Source organism: Pogoniulus pusillus, chromosome 22 (assembly GCF_015220805.1).
Source record: "Pogoniulus pusillus isolate bPogPus1 chromosome 22, bPogPus1.pri, whole genome shotgun sequence".
Lineage (NCBI taxonomy): Eukaryota > Metazoa > Chordata > Aves > Piciformes > Lybiidae > Pogoniulus > Pogoniulus pusillus.
In genome coordinates this window covers 7,141,896-7,161,454 of record NC_087285.1, presented here as the reverse complement: position 1 = coordinate 7,161,454, position 19,559 = coordinate 7,141,896, and the positions used below count along the sequence as shown (strand labels likewise).

The 19,559-nt window shown below is 39.5% G+C and overlaps 1 protein-coding gene across 43 annotated transcripts in view; it reads right to left on the bottom strand.

Annotated features, from left to right (window-relative positions):
- Positions 1-19,559, bottom strand: part of TENM2 (teneurin transmembrane protein 2) — a 1,869,083-nt gene that overhangs the window by 589,461 nt on the left and 1,260,063 nt on the right. For 38 of the 43 annotated variants that reach the window (XM_064161561.1, XM_064161557.1, XM_064161558.1 and 35 more), the window contains one exon: positions 9,336-9,446. The exons of 2 other annotated variants lie outside the window; for them this stretch is intronic. The gene's annotated coding sequence lies outside the window, so the exon portion shown is untranslated. Of the gene's footprint in view, positions 1-9,335; positions 9,447-10,769; positions 10,790-14,415; positions 14,491-19,559 lie in introns of those variants that run through there. 3 more of the 43 variants (XM_064161579.1, XM_064161581.1, XM_064161583.1) reach the window with 3 other exon arrangements.

Here is a 19,559-nt window from a genome sequence, read left to right as displayed (position 1 = left end):
AGATTTTTCACCATCTCTGCTTCCAAGAAAAGACCTAAAATTCCAACAATTAAACAAGAAGAGAGTCAGAAGCTAACTTAATGAACATATGTACAAGCTCACATGAAACATATGACCGCAGATTTCATATACCTGTTCTAACTGTATTTGCAGGAGATGACACTAAGATTTCAGCTATTTAACTACTCTTGGTTTAGAAGTTCAATATTTGTTTCACCTGCATTAAACTGAATAAACTCAATCCTTAGTAACAATAACCATCTACTTACTAGAGAAGCCAGCACCAGGCAGAAGATTCTGCCTACACAGAAGCAGACATCCATTGTGGCAGCCTGTGAAGCCACCCTGCCCACACAGCAAGACACCAGGTTTGGTACTTGTGTAGGGCTCTTCCCTGTGACAGCAGTACCTGTCATTTTTCTAACACTCTCTGTGACCATAGCTGACAAAAGCTTTCCCTGCTGAGATCCTCCTACAGATATTTTTCCTCTTCCCTTACCTACAAGTTGCAATAGCCTAAACAGACAATGGTGCTTATCTTTACTGAAACTCAGACTCTCCCCTCTCAGTCCATTCCTACCCACAAAACATTCTCTACCCACAAAACATTCTCTACCCACAAAACATTCTCTACCCACAAAACATTCTCTACCCACAAACAGAAAGCTCATACCCAAGGAACTCTGAGAAGCAGCTCCACTTTCAGCGTACAAAGGATAAAAAAAAACAAACAAACTATGAACTTAATGAAGAATTAGGAATGGTTAAAGTTTGTATTTTGCATTACTCTGCCAATCTACCTTGAATGCAGCAGAACCCCACTACGGCTTTAGCTATATCTAAGAAGGACAACGGTCTGTTACCTAAAACTCCAGGGAAACAGCATTTGGGCAGCCTGCCCATCTGTCTGAACTGCTGGCCAGTTGAAAGGATTATAGCCAGTTTACTGCTCACTGCTCTGCCCAGCTCATCAGATCTTCTATGGAGGAAGTTTTTCAGTGTTCTTGGCCTTCATGCATGCTCCAGATGGTTCTTTGGTAAAGCTTCCCCAAAACATTTTTGACATCTACATGTGCCAGAATTAGACTCATGCAGAACTATTATTTCCGGGTTTCGAGAGAGACAAAGAAAGCATCAGAGCACAAACATGATTAAAGGTTGTAGCACAACAGTGATCGTCTTTACTTTTTCCTTCTCCAGTTTGAAGTTCTGCTAGTCTCTGGAATAAAAGGCAATCCAAACACTTTATTTCCTTTTTCCTGCTATGCAAGTCAAGGAGCATTACAAACAATACTAGAATATGCCCTCCCTCCTTCAAAAAAAAAAAAAAAAAGCCAACTGAAACACAAAAGAATAACCACAATATTCTCTGCAGAAACTTCCACAAAAATCTCCTATTTGGCTTCAGTGTACAAGTGCACTCAAAGAATAGCTCAGTCCTAAAATGTGTAAAATGACTGTCACTGCTATTCACTTCACTGTAGAAGATAATCTAATTGGCAAAACTTTCACTAAATCCTAACCATTGCTCATTATCTTCTCATGCTTGATATGTTTTTGCAGGTAGATTTCCAATGCACAGTCACGATCTTTCTAGGGTTAGCTTGGCCATCGTGTATAAACAGTGTAAAATTAGTCTTTCATCAGTCTGGCTTCACCACAAGACTGTTACTCATCTCCATCTGATGAGCTGAGTAGGGTAGCACTGTCAAGAAACAAGATTCATAGTATTGCCCTAGTATTCATGCACAGGTCCATCCATGCGCAGTTAGGTGAGGAATAAAGGGGAATTTAGGAATAAAAGGCAGCACCACAAACTGTTGGTGTGTAGCCACCACTAAGAACACATTGACCACGTGGGATGCCGCTGGCACCTGGCGCAGGGATACTTTTCTCCTCTTACCTCTGACCTCATCTCACTTTTCACTCTTCCCTCTCAGCCTCTCACATTTTTTCTCTCTTTCTCTCTCCAGCATGTACTAGCTAATCATCTCCTCTGCTTTATGAACCACTGTATAATCCAAGTGATCTGCACTAAACTTGTAATCAATAAATTGCCAATCATTCAACCATTTCAGGGTCAGTGTGCCTCACTCACTCCTTCAGTATCCCTAAAGAACCTACCGCAAAACACTTTCTCCAAGTTCAGGCTGTGACAAATTGTAAGGCCACAGATGTTTAGTCCCCTGTCTTCAAGGCAAACTCCTCACTGACCTGAAGTTGTAAATTAATAAAACATTTGGTGCAACAACAATCCACATATTGATACTAAGTATCTCTAACCAGAAATAGCCAAGCTCACTCCTGTCTCTGTCACACTGAAAATCACACGACAAATGCACTGTGAGAGCTGATCGATTATTGCTCACCTAACCAGCACAGGTTAACCAGATAGCCATATTTCAATTAAAGAAAACAGCCAACTGTTGCATGTCTTTTTATCACACTAAAACATCGTGGCAACAATTAATAGCTACCCAAATCACCGAAATAGCTTTTATTGTTTTTGAAGAAGCTACTTTCTTTGACCATAATGACTAAGAAAAAAGAAACAGATGTTTCTGTTGCTAAGGAGACTGATTAAAATGAGATAAAGCAAATATTTAGAATACTTCTTTTAAAAAAGGAAAATTCCTTCCACTTGGATTTAACTACTAGCTTTAACCAGCAGCAAAGATTGCTACAAAACAAAACACCAGCCTTCAGTAGGTGCAGATACTTGTTGTCAAAAGTGGGAATCTGCATCAGCAGCTCCGTTTCCTCTAAAGCGAGGGAAACTTCAACTGCTCATGAAATGAGCCACATCACTGTCATGACAAAGCTAAAATTATTAAAGAAGATGCTATTTTGTAAAATCAAAAATATCCCTACCAGCAGGCAGATTGTTTTAATGTACATGTTCCGATCACTTTAATTAAACTCGTGTTCTAGAAGCATGAACCAGACTGCAGGAGGGATAAAAGCTAGGCCAGTAAAGATCTGTACGAAACAAAGCTGCTTCTGCTGCACATGTTCAAAACAACAAGGTTATATCCATCTGCCATTAAAATAGGTTCCAGAATTAAAAAAAAAAGAAATTTAAAAAATCCAGCTATATCGAATTTATCAAACCAAAAATGTAATGTTAAATTATTCTGTTGAAACCTGTACTTTTAAAGGTAGGTATATTTTGGTTTTCTATAGTGGATCGTGCAAGACAATAGCAGTCATTACTGGTTTTCCACTTCAGGCCACTGTAGACTTACTAACACTGTGAAAAATGTTTATGTAAATGACAAACTTGTCATTGCCTGTACCTTGTATAAGACACAGTAAGACTGAGAATAAATAACAGCTTGAAGACAACTGGCAAACCACAACCCTCCCTGCATACAACTTCAAATTTAAAAGCAGAATAAAAGTGTAGAACAAAAACTATTTGTGCTATGAATCATTTTGCTTCATATACCTACTGGAATTGCAACACTGCTATGCTTCAGCGTAATCTTGTCACTCTCCAATGCCCTACTGACATGTTTTTCTACTGCATTATTAGCACCTTTGGAGGACTCCCTATTACTCAGAACTGATTTATTCTTGCAAGGCATCTTGCTCACTCTAATATCGCCTTTCCTGCAGTCAAAAGCAGCCATCTCTGGGATGACATCTGAGCCTGCTTTCAGGCTTATTGCAACTGATTCACGTCCCAGCTTCAGCGGCCAATATATATAGCTGTCAGGTGGAGTACTGATGGTGGTAGCTCTTCCTGATACCAAAACATTTGCTAGTGCTGAATGTTTTGGTTTCTCACTGTGATGGCAGCTTAGCTCTATCTACTTCTGCTTTCATTCTATAAATTTTGACTTTTTAAGATCCTATGTAGGCAGATATAGCTTGCTGACTAATGGTTAACTTGTGGTTTAATCTCGGACTGATTCAGAACTGAAGCATATTTTATAAAAGGCATTCAAAGCCGAAGAAATAAGTTCATACCTGCTGCTTCCCTAAAAACAAACAACACAATGAAAAGTGAAGGGAAAACCTGGAGGAAAAGATCTACCTGCACAAGAGTCCTTCTCTTAAAGATTTCTTCTCTTGGCTTTACATACACAAAAATAAGCTGCTCTTCAGGGCAAAGGCACTGACCTGCACTGGAATGACTGGAAGTGAAATGCAGCTTCAACCACTCATTCCTCACGTGTCCTCTACTCCACTGAAAACATTTATCAGACACCTACACAGTCACAGTACCTCAAACTCCAGTCGCAAAGTAATTGCCAACAGAGGGCTCCTTCCAAGAAGGATGCTGACTGCAAACCTTTTTCTTTTTCATGAAGCAGCTCTGAAATAGTTCATCTCTGGATTCATCATCAAATATGAAGGACTGCATCACTCTTGGGCACACATAATTTCTTTGGTAATCACATCAAGTTTCGAGTAAAACTTGAGAACTGGTTCCACAAAGATGTGAAATTGCCAGTTCAGAGTTTTCAGCACAGAAAAGAATGGATAAAACATAAATAAAGGACAGAACACCAAGAGCACCACAGCTGGGATTTTACATTTTCCTTCATGTCAGATACTCTTATGCAGTACCTCTAACAGGTTACATGGCAGTATTTCATAGGGCATCATCTACAATTATCTGTAACTGTTTTCTTAGGGCTGTCCAAGGACAGTTACAGAATGCTATTTCTAGTAAAGTCCTGTCTTGAGAAGTAGTCAGATGGTGAGTCCCATGTTTCCTTCAAGTTTGCATTCTAGGTCAGCCTACAGCGTTTTCCTGCCCATCCTCCCACCCACAGTCCCATACTCTCATTGAAACACAAAGATAAGCTCTCTTAAAAATTACAACACATAGTTAGAAAGAGTCCAAGCACATAAAAATGTGCTTTCTCCAGGGTTTTCTGTGTGTTTGTTTTATCCACAAAGATTTTTTAAACACAAAATCCCATATTCTACTGAAGTATATGAAAAATATACAAATGATACAACTTCACAGCACAAAATGTCATTTGGTTTTAGTAGAATTTGCACCTAACTTCAAGAGAATCTTTATAAACTACTGAATACTATCATAACTGTTTATTATCACTTTGCATGTTACATAGTAATCAGTCAAAAATCCAGGATTAAATCTAGTTATGTTGGTCAGCACAGCCTGTGATAATTCTGTGTTTTTACACAGTTAGTTTTCTCATTGTAGTCGTAACTACAGTCCACTCTAGGTTTCCAGTTTTGTTGGTTTGGTTTGGTTTTTTTTTGTAAATCATCCTAGACTTACTGTTCTGCATAGAATATTCCCATCTTTCATAGGTCTAGAGGCCTAAATGTATTCACGATAAGATTCCATTTCTCATATGTTCATGCAGAACTTGAAAAATGATAGTTCTTCAGTTGTTTTCCAATACCAAATCCTGTGTCTTAACAAATGCTGCTAAATGTCTCTCCTAGCAAGTATTTTGCAGTACTAAGACTAATGTGTGGATGTATGTCCTGATAAATTTAAAGCTACATCTAAAACTAAATAGCTTAAACTCCACTGAAGTTCTACTAACTTCCATAAAAAAAGACAGAAATGCAAAGGAAGTTTACCTCTTCTTCCTCAGAACAAGCTCGAGTAAAACAGATAGACACAATTTGCCAAAGCGTGGGTACCAATCCTGCTTCTGTTCTCATCATTCATATTGCAACGATGCACTTTAATCAAATCTATATCCCTGCTCTTTCATCAGGTTGAGCTATTGCTGATAATTCCAGGAAGTATCCATTTTACTGTGTTCATTAAAAAAAAAAAAAAATCAAAACACTTTCCTGATGCATTGTTTCTTATCTGGCATGCAGATTTTAGGTGAGTGGTGAGGAATGGTGAAACAACGCTGTAGCAATTCTGATTTATTGGTTAGTTTATAATTTAGAGTAATTTACTCTAAGTAAGTTTTATGCTTGCACAAGATGGTATTCTGCCTTTGCTGCCAAAACAGTTACGCAGGAGAGAAAAATAATCAATAGCAGAAGTTACATTTGTTTTGTGGTTCCCCTTCTGAGTGCAAATATTTTATTTATCAAGTTCTGAGTGTGAGTTTGCTGTTTAGCAAATAAATGCTACGCTATTCAAAGACACAAGTATGCAAAAGGCACTGGAAAGGAAATAATTTCCTTGAAGGAAGGATAAGAACATGCTTGAAAATAAAACTGTTTACAAGACTATTTATTTACAGAATATAGGCTTTTTCTTCACATCTATTGACTACTCTTTCAGCAACAAAATAAAAGATAAAAAATGAGCTTATACAATCCTACAGAAGATAATCTGTTCAGTGGAAATGGACTTTGGGCATTTGCAGTTTGCAAGAGGGTTGGGTTTTGGTGGTTGCATTTTACTTTGGGACTTTTGGTGGAGAACAGGGACAGGCAAGAGGAGATGGTGACAACACAGGATGGGGCAGGGGTGAGACTGTGAGCACAGAAGTATGCTAGAAGGGGGACAGGACACAGGTAATTTAACTGTTATGCAAAGCAATAAGCACAAGTACACTAGAAATTACTGCTAACCCTCACTGAAAGCATTTCTCAGGAGCTGTTTAAAACTTATTTGAGAACACACAAGTGTACCCAACTGGCAGAAATTGCCCTGAAATCTGGCAGAAACTATGACAAGAAGTCTTTGATCGATAGGGTCAAAACCAGAGTATAGTGTTGGTAAACTGGAAAACAGATGAACATTTCATATTATTTTGTACACTTTTGTTCCCTTGGAAAATCACTGGAAACCACCAAATCAAATGTGGTGGAGAGAAATTTAGGCCCGGCAGTCAACAGAGGACTACTGCAGCAATTTCCTCTAAGTAGCTTTGATTATTCATACAGAAGGTTTTCAAACTCTGAAACAGAGTAGCAGCCATAAAGGCGCCAAAAAAATCGCATTGTCCACACCCAAGACTAAGGAGAGAACTGAAGATGTCAGTAAGTGAGAGGCTGTTTTCTTCCCACTCCCACAGCAGAAAGGAATTTACGGACAAGATGCATAAATCTAAGAAAATTAATTCCCCCTTGAGGATAAGTCCAGGAGGACTTTGTTCAAGAAGCTAACCTTGGTCTTTCCTTAAGGTAGTTTCTAAAGACTTTAATCCACCATGATAGGATGATAGTGGACTTTGTTGAAAAGAAAACAAAGGAAACCACAAGAAAAAAAGCAAACAAATATAGTGAAGTTACAGCAACGGCCTCTGAATTACTCAGTGGATGTTTGAGAGGACACAATGGAGGGAAATGAGGCTAAGATTTGTTTGTGAACTGATGGTGAGTCTTCGTCAGTTGCACAAAGAACAAATCAAAAGGCAGAAAGGGGCAGTGCTCAGAGGCTAGGCAAACAACACAAAAAGGAAGTAAATGAGAAGTTACTAGCACTGGTTCATCACACCAACAAATCCACAGGAACAGAAATTTAATGAGGGATATAAAGACTGAGACAGTACTGGTTCACCACTGCAAAGTCAACAGCAGAGCCTTCAACAGGCTGAAAATAAGTCACCAGTGCTAGTGACAGAAACAAAAACAAATTCCCCACCCTAAACCTACAGGTAAGGAAAATCCATTGTGGCATGTAAAGACAGAACATCTCCCCAAATCCCAAAGCCTCCAAAATAAAACTTCAAATTAGATGTGTGCTCTATGTGATCTTTTTTTGTGGTTATTATTCACCTGTGCCAGAGGTCTGTGAGGACTCCTGTCTAAGCTGGATGAATTGGTGAAAATCCTCTCAAGCAACTACTTCCCTGTGAAGGAAAGCTCTCCTCCTCACAAACATCACAGTATTAAGGTCTCTTGTCCAAGCATGTGTTTTGACTCATAGCAAACTCCCATGGCCATACAGTGGAGAGCCACAGAAAGGAATAAATTTTCTCTGTACCTGAAAACTCTTCCTGGCCTCGGCATTTTTTCAGAGCAGTGTAAAAACAAAAAAACAAATCCAGGATCTAGTCATCACTGCAAAAAGTTTAAATGGACACATTCTCAACCTCTGTTACTGCAGAGAATTATGAAGCCATTTCACATTTGGCTTGGCTCTTGATCTGCTGTCTGACCTTGATGTTGTTCAGGTTCTTTCATAAAAAAAAAAAAAAAAAACAGGCAATAAAACCAAACAAACCAAGACTACCTTACGTGATTCTGACATTGAGTTATCAGTTGCTTTGAAATTTTCACTGAGGACCTAACTTCTGCAACCTTTTCCTGGCAAACTGCAGTTGTGACACAGGGCAAAACTGAGAGCTTATGGACCAAGACCTTTTATCACTTAATGTTTGCTCTCCAGGAATTTGGTATGAGAAGTACTTGCCAAACTGTTCTTTAACTATGTCAAGATGAGCTATGAAGATCCCTTAAAAGAGATACATGAACTTTTGAATTAGAGCTTACAGATACATGTATAATAGTAAAAACCATTTTCAGGAATCACTTATTGCATTTTTATAACATATGATCATTTCTTTATATTTTTTACTCTTGATCCAGTCCAAAGCAAGACAGCCTCCTTCCTCTGCGGCTCACACTGAGATGAGTGTATCACTGGATGCAATTACTTCAATTCCCAGACGACATACAATATCACTTACATTATGGAGTGTCTTGTAAGCATTGAGAAACCACAACAGTGCAGGTAATTTGAAAGGGATTTCTCTTCACCTTTCCTTGCACAGTATATATTACAAGATATGCAGATTTACTATGTGCCAAAGTGGCCAAGAAGGCCAAAATTATTCCATGGTGCATCCAGCAGATCAAGGGATGTTCTCTTCCCTCTCTACTCCCAGAGAGGTCTCTCGCTAGAGAGAGAAGAAACCCACTTAGATGTGTTTCTGTGAAACCTGATCTAGGCATATCTGTATTAGCAGATGATCTCCAGACATCCATTCCAACCTGTACCATTCTGTGATTCTAGGATTCACAACTTCAGAATGACTAAATCATTTTTACTCTGTGAAGAACCTGAACAAAAAGCTCACTTCAGCAAAGGAAAGTTTCTCTTGATGCCAGGGACAATAGATTCCTAACATACTCACTTGATCTTGAATTTGCCAGGATGGACAACTCCAGCAAAGGAAAATTCAGGTAGTTAGAAAAAAGGTGTATTTCTTTTAGTGAAGCATTCTGAAATAATTCAGGGGTGCTGGAAAAGCCTGGAGTAGATTCAGTAAAGGAAAGTGCTGAGAAAAATTGCTTTCCTCTAAAAAAACACTTTCCCGCAGAGATCTTTCTAGACATTTTTCAAGCATAGATGAAGCACTTTAGTCGACAGTATAAATACATCTCAGAGCAAAACAAGATACAAAACTGAAGTTGTGACTACTCACTGAAAGGGGAGGTCACCAATGCTCTGTTTTGCAGTCGTTATGGGTTGTGTCTTTAGCTCATCAGCTGAGAGGGAATTCTTATTATGCAGGGCAATGAAAAGCAAGAAGGATCTGTCAGGAAGGAAAAAAGTGTAACTTTCAGAAAAAAATGTAAAATAGTTTTAAAGCCTTTGCCTACTGCTATTTCAGTAACAATCTACCCAATCTAGGGTGAAAAAACCAATCTTCTTTCCTTATACCTCTCATTTTCCCTCCTCCCTGCACCAGAATAAGAAAACTGAGCAATGAGATTGCTTTGTTACTTTATTAATTGCTTTGTTACTAAAATTATCAGAGAGGAATGGTTATGTCCTCTCCTCTCGGTTCCCAAAGAAAGATATGGCATTCTTGGATAGCATTCCTCTATTTTTTTTTTATCAAGACATTTGCTTCTCCAGGTGTCTTCATTGTGAAAAGTTTATTTTCAAGTACTCTTAGATGTCACCACCAACAGACCACCTGTTGCTTCCACTGTCAGTTTTTCTTCTTTTTTTCACTGCACAATACTGTATACTACCTGTTGGTTCCCACACTTTCTCAGAATTTTCATTATCCTCAAAAGTAGGTCTGGAAAGAAAAAATGACCTAATATGTCCACAGCCTCACCAACCGACTTATTTTTCACCTGGTCAATGAAATGATCTAGATAGAGCCACAACCACTTGTAATATGAGTTGGAAAAAAACAGAGTTTCACCTTGAATTATGAAAGTGAAAAATAAGAAATAGCGGTGAAGAACTGATTGGTCACACTGCCAAAGAAATTCACACAGCTGATAGCCACCTACTCAAAAAAACACAAAATCATCACAGGCTGGAGGTGGGAACAGACAAGCAAACTACCAACATGAGAGCCGAACGTTTCATAAACACACACAAAACCTCTACACAGACAATTTGCACTTTTAAGCAATTTTTTAACGTTGAGAGTATTTAATTCTGCCAACTTGATCTATTGCTTACAGTGACCTTAAATTAATGGTACTTATTTTTGTTTAAAAAAGAAGCTTGATGTACCAGCACTATTTAACTGCTGAGGTCTATCTCTCTAGAAATGAATAGACATAATTGTATTTCAGTCCAACAGCTGTCCATAAAGCATCAATTATTTAAATAAGACAAAGAATTCGATACACATTGCACATTTGCAGGATGTAAAATCTTTAAGGGCAGAATCATGGCATAAGATCTTCTAAGAATACGAATCAACATGAAAAAAAAACAACAACAGTGCTTTTAATTCACAAATGTGAAAGCTAAAACACAGATAAACTCACTAATTAGGGGCTGGAATGCAGTCTTTGCTTTCATAATCTCCTTCTTGTCACTACTACACTTACTGTTGTACAATCCTATCAAGCTATGCATGAATGCAAATGGGACTTCTATTACATACCTCCTGCTTTGGCAGTTCAGTGCTATTTACTGTCTTTGCTTACTATTGCCAATTCTTTTATATCTTTCCTGTTTGCATATCACTATTTCAGGAGTTGCTGAATTCAGAACATAAATACTGGTAAAAGCAGCATCAGGTTACACTGAGATCTCAATGATGATAATAGCGAGAAAAAGAACAGGAAGCAATTTCTGACAGCCAAAATGTGCCTTCGAGTCAGATTCACAAAGTGGCAGCCAGATGTGTAGGATCGTTTCTTAATCCCCATGAAAGACCATATTATACAGATTCTTAAGCCATGATTACGGGAAGCTGTTGAATAACACAGCCATGTGGGCACGCCCAGTAAAGGCTGAAAGTAGCACAACTTCCAAAGGCAAACGAGCTGCGACAGACCGCGCTGCGGGCCAGCCCCTCACACACCGCACTGCCGCCGAGCCGCTGCGGGGAGCCCCCCGCGCACACCACCTCCTTCTGACTCTTGCGCTACTGACAGGTCTCCTTCTGCAACAATTCGTGGGCAAGATACAGAAGGTGATGAAAAAACGACTTTAAAAGCCTGAAGTAAACATAGAGTTCTACAGACACAGCGGAGGTCTAAAAGCATTTAATTTTCTTTCTCTCTTGGCACTGTGAAAAAATGCTGTAGTGCTACAATTACTGCTTTCCGCTTCTCTTTGGCCTGTTTCACTGTAAGCAGGCCAAGGAAAGATGAAAGAGTCTAGCTCGGATTGAATAGAACCCAAAAACTCAACCTAAGTACATAGAGCAAATTAATGACCAACATAAAAACCCGTTTCATGTTTCATTATTGGGCTCTCCAGTAAGGCACTTCTTACCAAGACTGCCTCTAAATGCCATCTGACACATTCCAACGTCTGCAAATTCTAATGAGTCATTTTTAACCTCGATGTGCACTTCTGCAAGAGGACAGGTGAAAAGACTTTATGGGCATCTACTAACGTAAACGAGGAAGCGAAACAAAGCAAGGAAAGAAACAAAACCAGACCAGGTTTACAATAATAAACAGCAGATTCTTCAACTTCCAGCAGATATCACCCAACCAGCAGAAAGCCTGAGTAAAATCCATGGCAGAGAAGTCATCATAGCCCATTGCTGGCCTGTCACTTACTCTTAGTGTTTCTGCAGACTCTGTCTCTCTTCTAATTTATTAACACCTAATGAGGAGAGAAGATGATTTTCTAAGCAGCAGGAGGAACAGGGCACCTTTCTAGTACCTTTCCAGTAGGAAGAGCAGCCATTTGCTCCACAGCCGTAGCGCAAGCTTAGATAAAACCATCATCAAACAGTCAGTTCAACTGGCAAGATTAATGAGAAGCAAGTTTGCCCTGGAAATTAAGTTTAGAAGTGCAATTTTGCCCGTTTCACTGTGCTTAACTGCAGCATGTGCCCATGCGCTGGCAGAGGCTGCAGGCCGGGCTGTGTGAGGAGAGGCCCAAGCTGCCCAGCGCAGGACGCAGCCAGTTCCAGCCGGTTCCGGCCAGCTCCACAGCAGCCCCGCTGCCACAGCTTGCTTGCGTCCAGAACTCTTCTCAAGCCCAGTGAAGATGAGGCACATGCAAAGATCTACAATCTATGATTCTATGATACCGTGAACATTTGACTAAAGACTCATAAAGGGGACTTGGCTCTGGCCTTCACCAGAACTCTTCTCCCAGGCAACCAGCAACAGAACAAGGGGACACAGTCTCAAGTTGTGCCAGAGAAGGTCTAGGCTGGATGTTGGAAGGAGGTTCATGCCAGAGAGAGTGAGTGGCATTGGAATGGGCTGCCCAGGGAGGTGGTGGAGTCGCCATCCCTGGAGGTGTTGAAGCAAAGCCTGGATGAGGCACTTAGTGCCATGGTCTAGTTGACTGGATAGGGCTGGATGATAGGTTGGACTGGATGATCTTGAAGGTCTCTTCCAACCTGGCTGATTCTATGATTCTATTCTAACTCCAGCGGGTGCCAACCTGTACAAACACACAACACACTCAGGCCGTAGTCTATGCTGCTGCTTCACTTTCAGCTGCTATCAGCAGCCTCAGTAACCGCAGCAAGCATCCCTTACAGGAGCACAAAGGGAGTTAATTACACATAAAGAAAGGTTGTAAATTACTTTGAGAGCCTCTGGAGTAACTGATACAAAAATCCATAAATTTACTATATGTTATATGACCTGGTCCCTACAGAGCACCCTGCCAGTGCTGCTCAGATGTTACCTACAAGCAGTTACACACTTACAAACTTTGAGAGAGGATTTGGCATGCTCCATGCTGTTGCATGCCTTGCCCTTGTTAATGATTAATTAATGAGCCGTGTTTCTTAGCTGAAGGTTATAGATTACACATGCAGTAATGACAGAAATGGAGTATCACAGCTGCAAGCATATAAAAGCCAGGGAACTGCAAACTGCGTACCATAGACAATTTGTATTTGATCCTGGCCAGCACATACTTTGCATTGCACTCTAATATTAATTTATTTATTTTTCCTTTAGTTATTAGATCATTTAGTGGAAGGTAATCGCCCACTGAGCATCACTGAAATGCTTTCCTGCTCATTCTTGAAGATGCTGGTCTCAGGCATTGCCACACTGGTGTGCCCAGTGCCATGCAGCACTAACCACTCAATGCTCACTGCACCCGAGAGGCCACTATTTCCCCTTAATTGGCTGGGATCTTGGCACAGGAAAATAGGAAAACTAATGCTACATACCCAGTTTTCATAGCACTTAGCATTATACAGCACTTTGCATGCTCCAGGCTCTGTACGTCTTCAACTGTAAGCTAAGAATTATACACATTTTTATAACTTAAGGTAACCAGTAAATAAGGAATAAGTAAGCATTTAAGGACAACATGTCAGGTAAATGGACAAATAGAGATCCACCAATAATTTAATGAGTGAAGAACAGGCCAGAAGAATTAATTCATTTCTCAAAACGAAGAAAAAGGAGTTAGAATGAGAAAGCAAAGTGTCTGAGTAAGATTCAAGCAAGTTACTCTGGTGTTGTACAGAAGAACACTGAGAAACACATTGTAGGCTATGCCCACCACAGCCTGTGACTCAGTTCAATTCTCCCTGGCCAAAAAGAAAACAACTAATTATATCTTGATATTTAATTTCAGTTTAGTTTTTCTGTTTGAAGCAGATCAACTAAGGAAAAAAAATCATTAGTGTCACTGTGGAGAACAGACTGCAGCATAAACCTGAGAATTACTAAGAGGTGCAGTGCTGGTGTATCTACATGCAGACACAATCACCTCAACAAGCAATGTGACTCAACTGAGTCCAAGGGATTGAGTAAAATGATGTAAACAAACAGCCAAGTAGATAACAACCAGAGCAAATGAATCAGGAGCTTCAGTTGTAAGCACGAAAATAAATATAAGACTGTATTTACCATTACTTTGCACTGAGAGTTTCCAATTAGAAAAGGATAAAATCAAATTAAGAATAAAACATAGAGTGAAAATGTCAGAATATTGTTAACTTCCAGAACTAGTGTGTAAGCTCCAAGATGGCAATCATGGTAACTGGATTCAAACATGAGTAGATTGTTGTTTAGGTGAAGCCACAAACATCAGGAGAGAAAGAAAGGAAACAAGAGGTGGATAATCACATTAGGTCAAATACATCTTACCTAAGGATGAAAGGAACTAGGGCTATCCAAAAGGGAAGGAAACATCATCGGGAGGAAAAACAAGACCTGTTTCTGTCAGCCTTTTAGTGCTGCTAGGAGCAGCAGCTGGCTCAGATTTATGGCTGGACAACACCTGAAATGGATTTGCAGTCTTACTAACACACCCTACAAATAAAAGCTTGGTCTTTCCTTTACCTTGCATCAGCCACCAATGGAGAGGCACTGAAAGCAGCTTCAAGCATTGAGAAACATTCCTGTGTGGGATAAAGTGCAACTATTCACAGCACTATCACCAGGCACTACTAGAATTACAAGTGTAATTTTCTTTGGGTATATGAAAAACTTATCATTCCAATAAATGAAGAACAGTATTTTATGAAAAATCAATGGCAACTGCAGTTTCAAAGTGTCTTTGAATAAGAGTTGTTATTTACATGCCTACTGAGCTACCCTGTATATTGTCTCTTTAAAAGGGGTGAATAAAGTAACTCCAGGAGAGTCTCTCATTGAGAGACATAAGTGTGTGTATAAAAATCTACATCTCTATCTATAATTTTTTCAGAGGGATACTCACAACTCTCTCTATATGAAGAGCAGCTAAACTGAGTTGCTGAAGGCACTTGGATTTGAAAGCCTGCATCAGAATGCCCCTGTTTACCTCATCTTTCACAGGTATGCATTCCTATAAACTGTCTAGACCACAAGAAGAATACCACAATGCACAGCTCTTTACATTAAATAGTCTAAGTCCCTGTGTGCTTTGATCCGAATAAAGAATACAGAAGTGATCATCTTCCCCTCCCCGGCCTGGGTACACAGGAGGAAAACATCCTCTCCCAAAGCCACCAGGCACCTAAGTCTCTTAGTCCCACCCTGGGAACAGCACTGAAAACAGCAATACAGCAAACAGTGGGCCCTGCACTTAAATTCCCCTTTGACAAAATCATACCACTCGGAGGAAAGGACACCACAGAGAAAGATGCCTGTTATGTTATCCCGACCTTCTCGACTCTCTCCATACAAAAAACAGGGGACATCAAATAGAACTTGCAGTAGTCTGGTTTAAAACACTTTTTTTTTTCCTTCCTGCCCCCATCCATAGAAAAGGTTGGTTTTTACACAGCAAATTCACATTTGTTGGGGAAGCCACAAGTTTACAAGGATCTAAGCAAAAGCAAGAAAGATCCACAGAGGAGAACCCTACTGAGATTTTCCATGCAGCCGAGACCACATCCAGTTCACGAAGTCCAGGGACCAAAAGGGCTAAAAGCCTGGGAAAGAGTAAGTGGCATTTCAATTATGATTGCCTCTTTTACTGTCCCCAGGTATCCACTTACAGCCATCGATCTGAACCAGTATGGCCTAGATTCTATTTCTTGTTCCTTCTAGCATCTCTTTACCTCTGGCCAGAGATAGAAAATAATTACTTGGCTTGATACCCACCAGCTCATCTTGATAATGTCTTTTGCACTGGCAAATGAGAAGTTATATTTTCACCTTTCCCCAGACTATTAATCCAATCACAGAACACTAAGTCAGTGCATCAAACTCTATGTATTAACTTACATATTTTGCCCCACAGGATGGTATGATTTAGAGACACAAAATTAAGCCAAAGAATGAAAAAAACAGGCATTATGAGATCCTAACTCCCTTCAGCAAACAGCAGATTCAAAAAACCCAAACAGTTCACAGTTCATTTCTGTCCTTTCATGATTTCTTTAATTACTGATAGCAGCCACTCCGGTTTACTACGTGGCACAAAGACCATACATTGCTAAGAAGGATTTCTCCTGTAAACACATTCTCTACTGTATACAGTATTAGTCATTCATGAGTGGCAATGGCTGTGGGAGAGCAAAGTAGCACCTTGATTCTTATACATTGCTGCTAATGAGCATAAACAACTTTGCACTGAGCTGTATTGTTAGGAAGTGTGAAAAGCTAGAAGGAATATTTCACTCCTTCATATTTATCCATATTGAAAATATCTACATATGGCCAGGAACTGCCTTGATATCCTCTTGAAATATGAGAAGTCTTATAGCAAATCTATTGTAGTGAAATTTTACCATCTCTAAGTGTAGCACTGCTCTAATGAAACAGTGACATAAAACTACATGGTTGGTCAATTTGTGACACAAAATAAAAGGACAGCTGAGTGGCAAGCCAGAACTGCCATCTGAAATCAGGGCATATGACAAATGTAATGTGATTTGAAATTCAGATTTATATTCAGCCTCATTAAGCACTTTAGGTTTTTAAAAAAGGACCCAATCAAAAGATGTATGAATTTCTCTAATTACCTTTACAGAATGATGTGCACAAATACACAAAAATACAGTATTTCTAAATCATATGATATTTTAACATTACATTTTTTTCCAAGCCTTATCATTTCTAAGCTATGAAAGTGAAAAAGGCAAGAGCCATCACATTTCATTAAAAAAACACAAGCAACAAAACCATGATAAAAAAGGCCAGCATATGTACTGGATGTTGCTTCCAAAATAATTGCAAAGCAGGCAGCACCAAATATTCAGAGAATCCAGAAGCAAGTTACCAGTTGCCTTTTAGGTAAGAGTTATATTTATCATTTACATTTAGAAACTGCAATTTAAACACAGATTTGCCTTTTTAATGAATGTCCTGTTTATTATTTCTAGCCCTTGCCTCTCTTGATACCTGTCAACTCCTTAGTTTAGGGCTTAAGCCAAGAGTTTGACACAACACAGCAACATAGCTTGTGTATCTGGAAATGCTTATGGCTTATTAGTAGTCCCTCATTAACAGCAATAATTTCATTTGGTCATTAGCTCCTGAAGAGCCACGTGTACATTCTTTGCCAGCACAAGATTCAGTGAGTGTGGTTTATTCATTTGCAAAAAAGGTCTGCTCAGTCACTATTTGCATGGTGATCATTAAAATAAAAAAGAAAAAATATTTTTAGACTGTAATGTATTTTCTAATATAAAGGGGGGAAAAAAGCCAAACAAGCAACTTGGTTTGTTGGATTTTTTTAAAATACACCCTTGGGAAAGCAATGCATAGAGAAAGCAACTTTATATTCACCAGGAGATTTGGTGCTGTGAGGCTAAGCAAAAAGCCATCTTGCCAAGTGCCGCATGATTATTGTGTTCCCAGATATTTCTATTGCCAGTGCTCCGCGCTGAGCAAATGGGACGATTTCCAAACTTGCAGACATTTTCACTGCATACACATTGATAAACATGCTGTACATGCTTTCGTTTTTACAAAGCACAGAAAAGACTCAATGCAACAAATGAGCTTAAAGACTTCAACTGAGACTACTGGTATAGTCAGACTCCAAGTGCCGGATAGTACCTAAGTGAACATAAATACACTTAGGATTTTCAGGTATTAAGAGCTAAGGCAGTGTGAAGCTATACATAGCCACTGACAGAGCTTAAATGGACACTGACTGCACCTAGCTTTGCTAATTTGCCACAGTAATTGGCAAGAAGTTTGACTGAGTTCCCTTTTACAATGAAAACGGTAACCTCGAATATCCACACATACATCAGCAAGTCAACTTTTAGGTGACAAGTCTCTGGAAAACATAACTAGTATTTGAATTTCAGAGAACACAATTTCAAATGACCTTCTGAAAACTATGTGTTGTCAAAAAGAACACCAGGAGTTACATCGAAGTGCTCGGTAATCCAAACCAAATATTGCTGACATAAAAACCCATCAAGTACAGAGTACAAAACTTTATAAAGATAATGGCTAATAATTTGTAATATGATCAAAGGGGAAAAAAAACCACCACCAGGCTGCATGGTACCTTCTGTAGCTATGACTCACAAATTCTGTCTGAGTGACTGCTGGGTTTAAGTTTCTAAAATATTTTCTACATTATCATGCCACTTGCAGAGAATCCTCAAGAAACCATCTTGAGGACAGACTGTCACCCAACTTTTATTCTCACATAGTGATGCTGAGATTCCCATATTTTTACACCTTTTCCTGGTGTAAAGGAAGAAAATTTTCACATGTAGGCTATTAATCAGAGCTTTTATTCTACAACATTTACTCTTAAATACTATGGTGGCCAAATTATATTCAGGACACGTTTGTGCATTGCACACACTTTCGTGTATTGCAACACGAGGAGAGGCTGAGAGCTGGGACTGCTCAGCCTGAAGCAGAGAAGGCTCAGGGGAGATCTCACCCACCTAAACATCGCCGAAGGTGAGATGCAACTGAAGAGAGCTCACTACAGGACAGGAAGCAAGGGGCACAAACCGAGGCACAGGACACCCCATCCTTTCCAGCACAGGCAGTCAAACACTGGGACAGGATGCTCAGAGAAGCTGTGGTGTCTTCGTCAGTCAACATATTAAAAACTCAACTGGAGAAAGTTCTGAGCAACCTGCTCTGTTTGATCTGGCTTGAGCAGGGAGCCAGACTAGCACCCCAGAGTGACTGTGAAAGTAGGAGGAATTGGTAGGACTCCAGAAGTTCCTTCCAGCCTCAAATATTCCATTATTATTTATCTCTCAGTATCTTCTATAAGCTGTAATAACACAATCTGATTTTTTCTTTTTTGGAAAACATTTTTTTTTTGTCTTCACCCTCCTCTTTTTGGTATGTTAAAGGTAATCATTTCATACTGTCCTCAAGTACAAGATCTAGGAGCTTATAAATGGAAGCTGTGTATATGCCCTTTAAAGTATTATGGGGCTAAGCATTCCTTTCCTGAGCTGTGCTTGCTTTCTATCCATTTAATAATATCACTACAAGGGCGGTAACCACTGCACTTGATTTTGGAAACAAAAAAGCAAGATAGGAAAAGAGCAACAGTTTACCAAAACCAAATTGAAATGAGTCTAACAAAAAACAATCACTAGAACAAGGAGGAGGGTATAAAGACACGCTCTTAGTACCTGCTGATCCATTTCTATGAAATATAACAGAGGGCAGAGCTCCTGAAGACATTAAATTCCCTTGAGCATCGAGAAAACCTGCCAGATAGTAAACCAAGAAATTTGAGAAGAGAAATCTGAGGGTAGTTACTGTTTGCTAGCAGACCAGATGCCACTCAGCACCTGAGTCATCTAGGGCCAGGCAGAAGCACTGCTGATGGTTACAGAGGGCAGGAGGAAACTGCAGAAGGTATT